This window comes from Elgaria multicarinata, chromosome 1 (assembly GCF_023053635.1).
Source record: "Elgaria multicarinata webbii isolate HBS135686 ecotype San Diego chromosome 1, rElgMul1.1.pri, whole genome shotgun sequence".
Classification (NCBI taxonomy): domain Eukaryota; kingdom Metazoa; phylum Chordata; class Lepidosauria; order Squamata; family Anguidae; genus Elgaria; species Elgaria multicarinata.
In genome coordinates, this window is record NC_086171.1 from 37,868,330 (window position 1) to 37,883,053 (window position 14,724).

At 39.8% G+C, this 14,724-nt stretch overlaps 1 protein-coding gene across 9 annotated transcripts in view; it reads left to right on the plus strand.

Moving 5' to 3' along the window:
- The window catches only part of KMT2C (lysine methyltransferase 2C), a 208,126-nt gene that overhangs the window by 44,138 nt on the left and 149,264 nt on the right, over positions 1–14,724 (plus strand). The gene's annotated exons all lie outside the window — the stretch shown is intronic.

Genomic DNA, 14,724 nt, shown 5'->3' on the forward strand with positions numbered 1-14,724 from the left:
TGATTCCAAAGAACAGAATCTGCCATATTCCATATACCTTTGAATAATTACTAGATACTGTGGACAAAGATCAAATATTTGAGTATGGTTATTTCATCATGCATGCTTGTGAGTTCCCAGGAGCATCTAGCTGGTCATAGCTGGCAATGGAGAATGGAATTAAATTGACCTTTGGTTTGATCCAGGAAGGCAAAGCAAGGTAATTCTTTTGTCCTTTTTAAAGCTGGACATAGGAAGTATCTTCTGTCTGAACTGATATCCTCAAAACTACTTTCTAATTCAATAAAGTGTGATTCTCAAAGTATGAGGCAGGACTCCCTGTGGAAGAATCAATAGTTCAGAGTTCCCAGGTGTTCTACTTTGCAGATGACTATCCTCTGTTTGAAAGCTTATCCAGTTCAAGTCAGGTTTAAAGATAAAAGAACCATAAGAAACAAAGGCCTGGTTCAGACAACACACTAAACCGTGCTGCTTAACCACAAAATGGTTAAAGGAATGCATTCCCTTAACCATTTTGTGGTTAAGCAGCATGGTTTAGCGTGTTGTCTGAACCAGGGCAAAGACTCTGTTCGGATGACATACTAAAGCACGGTGGTTAAGCGTTTTGAGCTAAATGTTATGGCTTACCATGTCATGTGAACCATGACTTAGTTTGTTGTGTGAACTGTTCCTAACCATGGCAATTACATAACCATGGTTTAAACATGCTCAGTAATCAATGGCTGCAAAGGAGTTAGCCTCCTAAACATGGCTTGGTGTGTTGTCTGAACAGGCCCAATAAGAAAGTAGGAATTGGTGCAACTGAGATACACCAAACGAAATAAACTGACTCAAATATTTAAAGGAACAAGTGTTAAATAAGCTAGCCCTTAAACATGAAAACACTCAAGATCAAATTTGCTGCTTCTTCCTCAAATTGCTGGGAGCCAAGTATCTGATCTGTACAGCTGTACAGTTCCTTAGTTTGCGCCTATTTGCCAGTGTTGAAAATGAGGGACAGTTCAACGACCTCTTGTCCCAAGGTTTTCTCAATACCTTTTAAGCAAATTAAAAAGTTTCATTCCCCAGATAATTTCACTGTCATAATGATTTTGTCTTCCTGTATAGAATAGTAGAGATGCCTGCAGGCACTACAGCCTATTTTTCTTTTCCCCAGTCATTGCTGAAGAAAAATCATAAACCTCAGGCATATGCTGGGGAACATTTTTAGAGCAGCTGGCTGTACTATAACCGATGTCTGTTTGGAGCAGGCAGTCTTTTCCTGAATAAATGGGCTAAGATATGTTGTATTCCTATGTCATTCTTGGAACAGTGTGATAGGTAGATGATTTGACATTATGGGTTGTTTGCTCAACTCTAGGCAATTAAGCAAGCTCAAGAAATGTGCTTGCTTTGCATCTGGCACCACTGAGCATTTATGTTTGGTGAATGTGAGTCAGCGCCAGCATAGCCACCAACAGCCACATCGTAGTTTCTCTAAAATTCTTCAAATCCCCTTTCCAGTTATCCATTGGTAACCCCTTAAAATAGACCTCCCCGTCTTATCCATGAATTTCAGAGAAGGAGGGAAGAATCTGTCCGGTTTTTGCAGGAGGCAGAAGCAGTACAAATCTCTTGTGCTGCTTCTGTCTTCACAAAAAGCCCTGCTGGAGATGAAACAAGCCTCTCCACTGAGTTGTCTGGCATGCACAGTGAGGAGGAGCTGGTGCCAACCACAAATAAAGCCTGGCTAGCAAGCCATGACAAAATTTGTGGATCCCAGATTATCTGTACTAGATAGCCACTTACTAGAGCAGCCTTCTCCAACCTTATGGCCCCCAAATAGTGTGGATCTTGGCTTCCAGCAGCCCCAGCCAGCATGGCCAAAGGTCAGGAATGCTGGGAGTTGTGGTCTAAAACATCTGGAAGGCACTAGGTTGGGAAAGGCTGTACTAGATGGTCATTGCTTAAACTTCCCATGAGATGGCTATAAAGGTGTAGGGGCTGCTTCCTCTGTGTGTGTGTGTGTGTGTGTGTGTGTGTGTGTGTATATATATATATATATATATATATATATATATATATTATTTTTGTCTGACAGCTCAGTGTTGTTTTTAGATGTATGTTGCCTTTGTGTATACTGTCTGTTTTACGTTTTTATTGTTGTAAATTTTGTATATTTTTATTGTTTTATTTTTAAACTGCCCAGAGAGTTTCGGCTATGGGGTGGTAGAGAAATTATTAATTAATTAATTAATTATTATTATTAATAATAATAATAATAATTTCATTATCATTTATATACCACACCTTCTAAAACAAAAGAACCTTAAAGTAATAAAAACAAGAACATTAAAAACAGTAAAAGCATTAAAACATTAAAAAGCTAGATTGAAAACATGTCTTTACACACCTTTTCTAAAGGCCAAGAGAGTGGGGTCCAATAGTAGTTCTTGAAAGAGCGAATTCCATATTTTGAGGGCAACACAGGAGAAAGCTCTTTCACGCGTATCTGATAAATGGACCTCTGTGATAATGATGTCTTCAAAAGGGACTTTCCTGCAGATCTTAATAGCAAGATAGATGGTCCCTTAGTCAGGTCCTAAGCCATTTAGGCTTTTAAAGTTAAAACCAACACCTTGAATTGTGCCCAGAAAATACTTGGGAGGCAGTGCTTGTCTTTCAGGACAACTCATATTGAGGCAGTAGCTAAATCTTGTCGATTTTTCCTGTATAATATTGCCAGGATTCGATCATTTTTGTCTGTCTCTTCTGCCAAGACGCTTGTTCATGCACTGGTTATTTCACGGTTGGACTACTGCAACCTTCTTCTCTCTGGCCTTCCTTCTTCTCACATCAGCCCGTTGGTTTCTGTTCACCACTCTGCCGCAAAGATCATCTTCTTAGCACGCCGCTCCGACCATGTTACTCCGCTTCTGAAATCTCTTCATTGGCTTCCAATTCACTTCAGAATCCAATATAAACTTCTCCTGTTAACCTTCAAAGCTTTTCACGGTCTAGCTCCTTCCTATCTCTCCTCTCTCATCTCACACTATTGCCCCGCTCGTGCTCTTCGCTCCTCTGATGCCATGTTTCTCGCCTGCCCAAGGGCCTCTACTTCCCTTGCTCGGCTTCGTCCATTTTCGTCTGCTGCCCCTTACGCCTGGAACGCTCTTCCAGAACATTTGAGAACTACAAGTTCAACCACAGCTTTTAAAGCTCAACTAAAAACTTTTCTTTTTCCTAAAGCTTTTAAAACTTGATGTTGTGCAGACTTCTACTGTTACTTTCTACTGTTAGTTTTTCCCTACCCTGTGCCTGCTTACCCTTCCCTGTACCTGTTGGCATTCTCTTCCCCTCCTTATTGTTTTACTATGATTTTATTAGATTGTAAGCCTATGCGGCAGAGTCTTGCTATTTACTGTTTTACTCTGTACAGCACCATGTACATTGATGGTGCTATATAAATAAATAATAATAATAATAATAATAATAGGTGTAATTTGGTCCCAGTACCATATACTGGTTAGCAGTTTGGTTGTTGCATTTTGCATCATTTTGCAAATATAGGAGGTATCAAAGCACAGAAATGTAAATTTGCAAAGAAAGATAATGGGAGTTTTTTAAAAAATCAGATGGGAATTCAGGCTGGCTGTTTCCTGGCAGACTGTTAATTTTCCCTATCCATAGGCTGTCACAGAAGACAGAGTTTCCAAAATTTCAGCTTCAGTTTATTAAAAGGAGAATGAGAGAATTATAGGTGTGCCCACCTGAAGCAAAGCTTGAATGTACCAATTTCAGAGAGAAGTAGACTGTGAGTTATAGTGATGAACAGTCGGAAGTAACTTGTTATAGAAGGAAATAGTCCTTCCACACACAAATCCATTTTGGGTTACCCCAACTTTCTTGGAGACCTGGACTCATGCAGCAGTGTAAGTACATCACAGTAGACTGGCAAGGATTTTTGACTCCCAGTTTGCCATAAAAAACTGGGAGACAAAAATCCTTTCCAATTTACCTTGATCTATTTACCCAATCAGACCACCTCTCAGGCAAATTCAATTAAATGCAAAAGTCTTGTGCTACATTGACATGATGCAGACTGATTGCAAGTTCAAATGTTCAGAAACTAAAACATTGAATTTTGCACATAAAGACAGAGTTGGGACTTCTGCCTTTGATGCTAAGTTTTGTGTTTTCATCCCTAGCAGCCACAGGCTCATGTAATACATGCACACCATGGACACACTGCAATAATTTGTTGCTGGGCCCACTTGTGTGTATCTAATCAGGTTGTTTTTTAATCATCTAACCATAATGGATTAGTGCCAGTTCATATAATGGCCATGTATATAGTTGTATATGTAGGTGCAATGTGGGACCGAGTCTTGAGCTTTTATGTGCATCCACATACCCACACACACACTGTGCAGCCTGTGCAAACATAATTGGTTAACCAATTATTTCAAAATCTTGATAGTCCATAAATAGTAGAATGCATTGAAGTCCATTTTAGAGAGAGTATGTCATCTTATGAGCTTCCCTGTATGCTCAGATCTTCAGATGAAGCCCTGCTGTGAATGTTGTCTTCATTAGAATCACAAAATAGTAAAGGCCATCAAGTCCAGCCCCCAGAAATTCACCTTAAAGCATCCCTGACAGATGGCTGACCAGCTGCCTCTTGAAGGCCTCTAGTGTGGAGAGCCCACAACCTCCCTAGCTCTTTGGTTCCATTGTTGTACTGCTCTAACAGTCAGGAAGTTTTTCCTGATGTCCTGGCCCTCCTCTGTGTGACAATCTTCCAAGTTTGAAGAATGCTATCTTGTCTTCCCTCAGTCTTCTCTTCTCCAGGCTAAACATGCCCAGTTCTTTCAGTATTTGTTTCCAGACCCCTAACCATCCTTGTTGCCCTCCTCTGACCCTCCAGCTTATCTGCATCCTTCTTGAAGTGTGGTGCTCAGAACTGGGGCACAATACTCCAAGATCATTGTAGTATTTCTGAGCCAAGTATCCCCATCTTGTAACTGTGCATTTGGTTGCCCCCGCCCCCGGTGTAGAACTTGGCATTTATACCTATTAAATTTCATTCTGTTGTTTTCAATCTAGCGCTCCAGCCTATGAAGATCACTTTGAAGTTTGTGTCTTTCTTCCAGGGTATTAGCTATCCCATCCAATTTTGTCTGCAAATTTGATAAACATTTCCTGCACCTCCTTGTCCAAATCATTAATAAAAATGTAGAAGGCACTGGGCCCAGGACTGAGCCTGGTGGTACCCCGCTCATTACATTCCCCTAGTTTGAGAAGGTACCATTGATAAGCACTGTTTGAATCCGATTCTGTAGCCAACTGTGAATCCACCTAATAGTTGTTTTATCTAGCCCATTTTTAGTTAGTTTGCTAATCAGAATGTTATGGGGCACTTTGTCAAAAGCTTTGCTGAAGTTAAGATATATTGTGTCCACAGCATTCCCACAGTCCACAAGGGAGGTTACCTGATCAAAAACTGAGATCAGATTAGTCTAGCAGGATTTGTTCTTGACAAATCCATGCTGGCTTCTAGTAATCACTGCATTGTTTTCAAGGTGCTTACAGACTAACTACTTTATAATCTACTCCAAAATTTTCTCGCAGATTGATGTCAGACTAATTGGTCTGCAGTTCCCAGGTTCCTCTTTTTTGCTCTTTTTTAAGATAGGGCCAACATTAGCCCTCCTCATGTCGTCTGGCACTTCACCCATTGTCCATGATTTCGCAGAGATAATAGACAGTGGCTCTGAGAGTTCTTCCGCCATCTCCTTTATTACTCTAGGATGCAGTTCATCGGGCCCTAGAGATTTGAACTTGTTCAAAGAAATTAGGTGTTCCTTGACCATTTGTTTATCAATCTCAAGCTGCAATCCTTCCCTTTCAGCTTGTCCTTCACTTTTTCCAGCGGGGTCATAGATCCACTTTTGGGAGAAGACTGAGTCAAAGTAGGAATTGAGCACTTTTACCTTTTTTTGCCATCTGTTATCAATTTGCCATCCTCCTTGAGTAGCTGAACCACCATTTCTTTCCTTTGTCTTTTACTATGCGCATACCTGAATAAAGTTTTTTGTTGTTGTTGCTTTTAGCATTCCTCGCTAGCTTCAGCTCATTCCCAGCTCATGGATGATTTCCACTAGAAAAGGCACCTTTTCAGCTGTGGCACCCTCTTTTTGGATTGCTGTACCTCAAGAAATCTGCTGGGCTAACTAATTTCCGACAAGATAATTAGTGTTAAACCAAGGCTTTCTTATTTTGCCAAGCATTTTAGGCTGTGTGTGTTTTTGTATCAAACTATGTGCTGTTTGGTATATTGCAATGGTTATATTTTATTCTCATTGCTGTGAGCTGCCTTGAGTTTTTTTGTGAGAACTCACCACCACCACCACCACCACCACCACTGTGTTCTATGTCAACTAATGTTTTGTTGTAACCATTTTTACAAATGCTCCATATGTAAGGAAACATCTGACTTTCTGTGGTAGACAGTTTTTGAGATATTTGTAAATGGTTTGGACAGATGACCTTCCAGCTGTACAGTTCATTGATTTTGTGTGACAGTTGCCTGGTCATTTATTAATTACTTTTTATTGCCTCTTTTGAAAAATGTCACTGGCTGCTTCATTTCAAATCCTCGTACCAAATTTGTAGGCATATGTTCTGAATGATAAATAAATAAATAAGTGAGTGATATTGTATCACAAAATATACATACTAAACTTCCTTGCCCACAAGGGCTTCTTGTGCACTTCTATAGAAAGGGCAAAATCCCTCTACAACTTTAACTGGACCATTTACCAAGCCACACACATGCTTAGTAATCCTTACTACAATTCTATAAGGCAAGCCACTATTATCCCCATCATGCTGTGACTGAGAATGGGTTGCCTAAGGCAGTTCAGGGCTGAACTGAGTTTTAACCAGGGACTTCCTGGCCCATAGTTTATGTTATTAACCATTACACTAAGGAGTCACATAAAGTAGGAGGGTCCTGATTTTATACAGCAAGCACTTCCAGTGGGGTGGAGGATAAGAGGAGAGATTGTAGTGAATACTGTAATACATATCTTAATTTCTCACCAAACTCTAGATAACTGCAAATCATTCTGGTTAGAAAGTGTGGTTCTAAAACTTAGCAGCATCAGATATATTAAATACAAGTAGCTAGATTCTGATGAACTGTGTTTGAGATAATTTCTTCAAATAGCCTAATCATCTGTGTATTTTTTTTCTGGACAACTGTGGTTATTCCAGTGGCTAATCCAAAAAGGCATATTGGTATTGGTTTCTGTTTCTGATAACTTCAGATCTCTTACTTGATATTTCAGCTCAGCTTTTCTGCAAAAATGATTTACAAAGCTTGGAATGAACTGTTGAACTTTATGAAAGGCCTTTCCAAAGTAATTTTTCATTCTGTAACAATTTAAAAACTCGCTCTAATTCTCTGAGTAATATAAAATGTTGAGTATCTTTAAAAAGTGAATTTGTCTCTATATTAGCTAACTTTTTCATATTTGCATTTTAAGCAGAGCACAAACTCTTCCAGAACACTTGAGAACTACAAACTCAATCACAGCTTTTAAAACTCAGCTAAAAACTTTTCTGTTCCCTATAGCTTTTAAATATTGAGTTTGTTCTGACTCTATACTGTTTAGCTTCACCCTACCCAGTGCCTGTTTACACTTCCCTGTGCCTGTTTGCATTCTCTTTCCCTCCTTATTGTTTACTACAACTTTATTAGATTGTAAGCCTATGCGTCAGGGTCTTGCTATTTACTGTGTAATCTGTACAGCACCATGTACATTGATGGTGCTATATAAATAAATAATAATAATAATAATAGCTACAGAATTCAGGCTCCTGAATCACATTGCTTTGAGGATATGCTTGAAACTGTGTGTGCAGTGTGAAATCTTGGAAGCTATGGAGAGGTTTGTGTGTAGAATATCCAGTGCTGGGGACAAGTCACATCTTCGGCTATTGGGCGGTATAAAAATGTAATAAATAAATAATAAATAAAATTATCTCCATAATTAGCAGGAGTATGTAAATTGCAAAATGTGCAAATGTGCTTAGTTTGTAATGGTGTATGCAAATTGCTGAATTCAGATTTTTGACACACTATAACAATGTGAACGCTGCTCAAGACTAATTCCCCCCCCCCAATTTTTTTTGATAATTGTATAAACGAATTACCAAATGAACAAGTAACTAATAAATGATATACACTAGAGAGAATCATCTGCATTCTTCATTTTCACATCAAAGTCATTATCTCATTTTTGTAATTTTGACACAGTTTCATTGAAAATCAGGCAAGTATGTTGCTCCAAAAGGTGCTATGCAAGATAGGAGTGCAAGCTTGAAACTCGCCATCATTAACCTAAGGGTGAGGTGGCGGGGGGAAATAGAAACAATGTGAGAGAGTTGTCCTACTTAATAAACCCCCTTGTGAGACTACTTTGTGTTGAGTTTTCTCCAGGGATGTTTGCCAGATCCTTTTAAATCACCCCTTAAATTGTGTAATCACTCCAATCCATCCTGAGAGCTATTAATAACCTGGACTACTGCCTTCTGTAGAAGCTGACTTTGGGGACCTTTATTGATAATATACCTAGGGCTGTATACTGTGGGTGAGGTGGGGGTGATTTCCATCTTCTCCTAGTTGTAAAGATCAGCAAGTTGCTTGCGCTACTACATTTGTCTCCAATTGGTCATCTTCTGTGTCTCTGCTATGGTCTTGCTGACTGGGAGGCTTTTGAGTATGCATGGTGGCCACATGTATTCAGAATGGCCTCCCATACAATGCTAGGGAGTTGGCTGGCCAGGCAGTGCATCCAGGAGACCACACTGCCTCAGTGCCATATATGATTCTGATTGGCTCTCTGAAGCCAATTAAGACACAGCTAATATGTTAGAAGTCTGGTCATCAATGAAGACACCTAGTAGCCAACAATCTTTGCCTCTGTAAAATAACACCAACGCATGCTTGCACACTGTGTCGTACCAGCTGGTCCATAGGATGTGAGGGAGGGAGAGACTATGGATATATATGTTATAGGTGTGCACAGCACATTTCATTAGGGTGTGCACCCAGGGAATTTTATTTTTTTAAAGATGAACATTGATTGAATACTCAATTATAAAGGACATTATTTTTATTCATTCATTTATTAAACACTGTAGACACTGATGCCCTACTCTGTGTTCAGCTTTTCTGACCATAGAAGGGCCATTGTAGTTGATGGGGGTGGGTGGGTGGGAATGAGGAGACACTCCTCAAGCCCCAATATTGGTGTGGCTTTGTGGTGACACTGGCTGGAAGAGGGGCTCACGAGGTGATATTAGCTTTCGGGGGCTCCCAGCAGAGAGACTCCCAGCAGAACAATTCCTTTTTGCTCTTGCTGCTGGGAACGACGGTGCTGTCTGGGGGCAGCAGTTCTTTGGTGAGGCGACAGAGCAACCGGCGGTGGGGTGTGTGTGCAGCCAGAAAACTGTTCCACTACGTTTGGATCCCCCTCTGCATCCCTGTTCAATGCCCCTCTCAATTTGGTGCTTATTGCTTGAGACATTAGAGTGTGCCTGAGCACACCTGGCACACCCCTTGCGCACGCCTCTTTGTGTGTATGTGATGGTAATATGAAAGAGAGAGAGTTTGACTTTCTCTGCTTGACATTGTTTTTGTGTCTTGGACTGTGAGTCCAGAATCAGAATCACTGGAGGGAAGCAACACTTCAGCAGCTAGCACATACAAGGTACATTTCTTTGGTTTCTCGGGTGCCCTAAATATTTATTAATTGATTGATTTAAATTCGAAATATCTAAACAGAATTTTCTTTTTTAAATTGGCAGCCTGCATGAATGAGAGCCAAGAAGAAAAGAGAAATTGCTATAAGGGGGCTATGTGCCTTCATCAAACTCTGTTCAATTTATTTCATTTCCGCCCTGCTTTTTTCTGTTTTTCCTTCTTTTTTCTCCTCAATTTCTTCCCTTCAATTTGCCTTTTCTGTGCCATGGGAGTAGCTGCTCTAGTTGTGGATTGAATGGAGTATTTTTGTGGTCGGACTCCTCCACCCTCTGCCTTTATTCCTGATGCTAAAGTTTACTTGCTTGTCTCAGTTTGCTCTTTCTGTGCAATGGTGGTGGTGGGGAGTGTACTGTGGAGCAGAGCAATGTGGATTCCAGGGAGTGCTCTTGTGCTGCTTTTGTATAGGTTAGGTACCTTCCCACCCTCTGTTTTGACTTCCAGATGTTAAAGTCAACTTGCATTGTTCAGTTTCCCTTATACCAGATCAATGGTATAGATGTATACCATTGATCTGGTATACATCTATACCAGATCAGTGATGGTAAAATATTGGGTAAAGTCCTATCTGTTATTAATTTCTCAGGTAAAAGATTAGTATTGTGGCACCAGATGGGGGCAAAGGGCTGTGGTCCCTTGAGTGCTCAACGAGATAGAGGTTAAGGCATTATATTTCCTGTTGGGCATCCTTGACTGCTGGTAATAATCAATTTGTGAGTATACCTTGTGTTTTGCAACACAGAAAGTGAAATTTTAATCCCTGGATTAGAAGATCTCTAGCCATTAACTATACCAATCTTCTTAGTGGGTTTGTAGCAGTTGGAACGTTTATCTAGGGTGAGATCCATTACATTATTTAGGTCATCCACAATAATCTATCCAATTTGTCTATGATTTCAGCCTAAAAATAGGTTTTTATTTGTTTATTTATTGTATTTATATACTGCCCCATAGCCAAAGCTCTCTGTGTTGGTGTTCATTGGGGGGAAAAACAGATCCTAGCTTATTCTTGAAAAAGATGTACCCTATTTCTTCGATTCTAAAACGCACTTTTTCCCCATATAAACATCTCTAAAAATGGGGTGCATCTTAGAATCGCGGGTGTGTCTTAGGGGTTTTTTTTCCCTGTTGGTGGTAATGAAAATAGTGTGCGTCTTACAATCGATGGCATCTTACAATCGAAGAAATACGGTATCTCTTTTAAGAGTCTCGTGAACTTCAAAGTCACATCCCCTCCAATATAATAATTTCAACTTGTAAGAGATCATCACATAGAAGTATTCCTCAAACAAGGGTGTTTCAGTACACATAGAAGTATTCCGAAAGCAAGGATGTTTCAGTATGCAATAGTTTGGATGTTTTTGACATGTCTCCTGCGGCAACATCAGATGTGGTTACTCTCATATCTGTTTGTTTGTTTTTGGCTACCTTCACTTTGGATTTCTTGATCAGATTGCTTAATCTGTTCACATTGAATGAGATAATGTTTAGTCATGTCCAGGGATAGATTTGTGGGTGCGTACCAGCTGTGAATTTTTAACAGTGGTAAAAGGTTTAGTTAGGGATGTCTGGATGGTATACAAACTTTCTAGTATATAAATAATCTTAGCAACCAACAAACATGACCAATACAACATAGTATCAGCCATCAAGGGTGTAACCTGTGATCTAGTTTGCATGACATGCTAGGCTCATCATGGGTTATTTAATCTACAGTGTGCTGTGGTGCATGCAAGGCAGGTGTGACAGCCATTATGAACATGCAACCCCTGATGGGATTGTGATGTGTTGTCTGAACCTGGCCACTGTGGGTTATTTGAGGGTTCAGCAACCCTTGCATAACCCATGGATTATAGTAAGATTATGTGAGGGTTGTTCAAGTCATTTGCCCAAGGCTTGGATACATTAAATCCCTTCCACCCCACTTTTGGTATTTGGGTAAATTTCCCCTCCTTTTTACTGCTCTGTCTTGAAATTTGTGCAGTTTTCCTCTCTGTTTGTGCAATTTCCCCTTCCATTTTACTACTCTGCCATGAGATTTGCACAATTTCCCCTTTTGTGTTATTGCTCTGTCATTACATTTGCATATGTTTAGCTATCCTGCTCACTGCTCTGTAACCTGTATGTATATGTGACAGCTAGCAATGAAAATCAGTGGAGGGAAGCGGTGAACACGAAGGGTGGGGGCAGCTCAAAGCAGCTGGTGTCTCCAGGAGAGAAAGCACTTTGGGGGTAGGTGTACTTAGTTCAGTCTAACATGAAGCAGCATTTAAAGAAAAGGTATTCACTAGCAAGGGAAGCATGGAAATGGAGGATGAAATTGACAAGGATATTGACAAGAGGGGGATATCAGTATGCTGGGATAAATATTGGACAGTAGTCTTCCAGTCTTGTGCAAGAACGCAGAACCACCCCCAAAAGAGGTTGCAAATACTTTATTTATTTATTTATTTATTACATTTCTATACCGCCCAATAGCCGGAGCTCTCTGGGCGGTTCACAAAAATTAAAACCATTCATAATATAAAACAACAGTATAAAACCATAATATAAAATACAATAAAAAAGCTCAACCAGATAAAAACAGCAGCAATGCAAAATTACAAATTTAAAACACCATGTTAAAATGTATTTATAGATTGTTAAAATGTTGGGAGAATAAAAAGGTCTTCACCTGGCGTCTAAAAGCATATAATGTAGGTGCCAAGCGAACCTCCTTAGGGAGCTCATTCCACAGCTGGGGTGCCACAGCAGAGAAGGCCCTCCTCCTGGTAGCCACCTGCCTCACTTCCTTTGGCAGGGGCTCACGGAGAAGGACCCCTGAAGATGACCTTAGGGTCCGGGCAGGTACATATGGGAGGAGGCGTTCCTTTATGAACATTACCGTGTTCATAAGTGTTCAGGAAATTAATTTTATTTGGCAGTCTGATACTGGGAGTGGGGGAGTTTCCTTCAAGAATTGGCAACCCCAGCAGACCAATTGCAGAAAGGTTGTTGATGTAGGGAATGAGGAAATGAGGAGCTCTGTTGCAAAAGTGCCTGAGATACATGCCAGAGCCTGCGGGAGGACTGAGGGGACTTGGGGCAAGTGGGATGGGTGGGGGGTGGGAGAAACAAGCCATGGCAAGCCACAGGTTAGGGAGCAACCAACCAATCCATTGTGGCTTATTCTCAGGGTTGCTTAGCATGACGCATGAACCTACCAACTCTGTTAACCATCTTTCAGAGAACTTTTTTTATATCTCCCTATTTAAGTATTAGGAGTTAATTATACAACTGTTTTGCCCTAGATTATGGAAGAACTATACTATTTCTTCAGATTGATTCATATTCTAAAAGCAAATTAAATCAAAGTATAAATATATTCTTCTCATTTTTATTTTGTAATTCCCCCCCCCCTTAATGGTGCTATTTTAAACCTGTGCAGTAGTTGGAAGGTCTTTTGTAGTAAATGCAAAAGAGGAAAATTGCATGAAAACACCAGATGTGGGTATGTTCTCTATTGAAAAGAAGTAATTATATTCAATTAGTTCAAACCTGTGATTTTGCTAATGTTAAATGTGTTGCTTAAAATGTGTTTGGGGGAGGGGGACACAGTTGAGAAATCAGCAGTATGGCACGTTTAAAAGGTGTGTGTGTTTCATTTCTTTCCATATTAATATATTCACTATTAAATGTAAATACAAAAGTTTATATAACCTGTGAAATAAACAGAAGGAAATATTTTAATCTAACCACCTGAAGGTTTTCTGTAGGAGGTAAGATATGTGAAAATTCTGAAATAATTGGATACCATGCTTTAAAGTGCTATTTTAATCCTTGATTGTGTCTCCTTTCTCTAGTATAACTGGTGTACATAGGTGCTGCAGATTTTATGATTACAAGCAATATATAGCCTCTATTCTGTATTCCTTTTTGAGAATTCAGACTATTAGATTACACTTTCCGCCCTACCCATATAATAAGAGCAAAATAAGTTCTTATACAAGTTTGCCATAATTTTACAGGCACACTTCAAAAAAGTTTTTTCAGGAGAAACACTATAATACTGAAAAAGTGGGGTTGGGTTGGGGAAGTCACCCAGGCAAGTTGGCAGCCTGACCCAACCCTCTATGCTATCAACAAAATCTTCATCACAAAATGATGCTTAAATACAAGGAATTTTTTTTTAAAGTATCAGCTTCATGTCTGGGATGGGCACCACTAAGCTGTGACAGACAGCACAAAACATGTTCTGGAGGAAAGAGTGGGGCAACAAAACAACACTTTGGAGAGAATGGAACTGACCAAATAAGGAGAAAGAAGGTGTTTAAACTGCCAAAAGAGAGCTCTGACTCCATGGCAGACATTGTTCATGAGTTGCTAACACCTTTAGTGGGAGTGGGTGGAAACAGTTCACCCATTATTGCATAAGTACTTGTAATAATAATAATTTCCAAAAATCTGTTGCTAGATTAATATGTTGCTAGATTAATCTGTGTAGGTTAATCTTTTTAGCCAACCAGAAGGTTTTGTTATTTATTCATTAATTTGAATGTTGTAGGCCTACTTTTCAGCTGTCAAATTATGGCCAAGACCAAAGAACTGTGCAGCTAGTTGCCCACTTGCAAGGAGGATTTGGACTTGAATTTCTTGAACCATCTGCTTCCCCTCTGCCCCCCTCCACATGGCAAACTGCTTTTGAAACAGAAGTGACTCTCAAAAGTAGTTTGTGGTGTAATGTGTGAGGATGGATTGCTGTTTAAATAAGAAAAGGAGTTCCACTGTATGAGCGAAAGTGTTTTTGATATTCCTAAACTAGCGCTTTGGACCCCAACCTATGTGTTTTAGATCTGAAATATTAATTAGTTAATAGCAATTTAAGTGGACAGATATGAGCACATGGATTAAAGTGGTATATCTCCATCTTTCTTGTT